The sequence below is a fragment of the Priapulus caudatus genome, unplaced genomic scaffold (genome assembly GCF_000485595.1).
Source record: "Priapulus caudatus unplaced genomic scaffold, Priapulus_caudatus-5.0.1 Scaffold1890, whole genome shotgun sequence".
Classification (NCBI taxonomy): Eukaryota; Metazoa; Priapulida; class Priapulimorpha; order Priapulimorphida; family Priapulidae; genus Priapulus; species Priapulus caudatus.
Window position 1 is genome coordinate 1 of NW_014578951.1, and position 1,632 is coordinate 1,632.

The 1,632-nt window shown below is 33.8% G+C and overlaps 1 long non-coding RNA gene across 1 annotated transcript in view; it reads left to right on the forward strand.

The window, feature by feature from the left end:
• Window positions 1–764: 764 nt before the first annotated feature.
• LOC106817840 overlaps window positions 765–1,632 on the forward strand; it is a 29,379-nt gene continuing 28,511 nt past the window's right edge. The window contains exon 1 of the long non-coding RNA XR_001395110.1: window positions 765–980. This is a non-coding gene — a long non-coding RNA (uncharacterized LOC106817840). The remainder of the gene's footprint in view (window positions 981–1,632) is intronic.

Below are 1,632 nucleotides of genomic sequence, written 5' to 3' on the forward strand. Positions count from 1 at the left end.
AATTCAAAAGGACTGTAACTTGTAAGTAAGAATACAAAATTAAATATTGCAGGTATTTATGATTGAGTGTTTGACTGAGAAACATTAGATTGGTATTCCGCTATTATTATAGTAGAAGGTATGATTTGATAGTCGCAATAACAAGTTGCATTCTCGCTTTGTTTGTCGTAGAGCCTAGTCCGTCGGACCAGATTAGTACCTATTAGTATTAGTATTACTATAAACCGACCAGGNAGGGAGAATTGACTATACAGTCTTCAAGTCAGCCACTCCGCTAACTACAGTTAGTTACGTAAAGTTGATTCAAGACGTGAACCATGAATGACAATACGATCGGATAATACAAAAATATATATGAGCGTTGTTATGAAAAATAAATAAATAATAAATAAACTATACATGCAAATTACCATGAGTCCACATGAGCCTGGAGACCGCAATATTAAATATACATATGCAGGTCCCAAATATATATCAGGAGCTAATAATGACAAATTTGTCATTATTAGCTTTTAATTTTGTCTTTATTAGCTTTTAATTTTGTCATTATTAAATTTTTTATATTTGATTATAATCATCATCATTTAATTTTGTCATTATTAGCTCCTGATATATATATATAGACTATCAGAAAAGAAAAAGCGCTCACATAGGCCTATACGCATAGCTGAGCAATATTATTGACAGGGAAAGAAAAAATCAAAGCACAACAATTGAAGATCACACAACACTCAGCACAGGCAACAAATCACACACAACGAAAAGCCAAAGGCAGAGTGTCAATTTTATAACCATAGATATCATGTAACTATTATAAGTGTTATATGATGATTCTATGATTATAACATATTTTGTGATCTGATATCTAGTCGACAGGTGGCGCTAAAATAATCGCCATCTTAATTTCTCGAACAAAGAAACCAACGTAATTCTCAAATTCAAAAGGACTGAAAGGAAGAATACAAAATTAAATATTACAGGTATTTATGATTAAGTGTTTGACTGAGAACCATTAGATTGGTATTCCGCTATTATTATAGTAGAAGGCAGGCCACGAATTAAGTGACGAGAGGGGCAAGGCCCAAAGGCCCAAAGGCCCAATTTTTTTGGGGCATGTGAGAAATTGCCTTGAATTTTCTCTAAAATGAACTAGCTGAAACCCGCGCTACGAGCGGGCTTAGTGACTGTGATGCATGTGTTACCAGTAGGCTACAGTAGTGTTATGTGTAAGGTGTGATATGGAGAGTTTAGTGGTTGCACATGTTTTTTTTTATGGTTGAGATGTCAATAGTAATACGTGCTTCGCATGTTTCCACTTAGACCAATAAATTGTGCCCTAAAAAATTTTATATTCTGATGTTATTTTAGGATTTATTTATTGGTTTATTTATTGATCCTAAAATAACATCAGAATATAAAAAATTTTAGGGCACAATTTATTGGTCTAGTTTCCACTGTGTGCGGACGGGACCAGGTATTATTGCGTGGTTGTGATCACAGGCACTTGGACCGTTTCAATAATAAAATGATGGTTAATAAATACAACTTGTCAGTAGCCTACTACTACAGTAGTCAGTACCAGCAATAGTCTTAATGTTTGATTTGACCTAATAACTTCACTTCAACACCGTT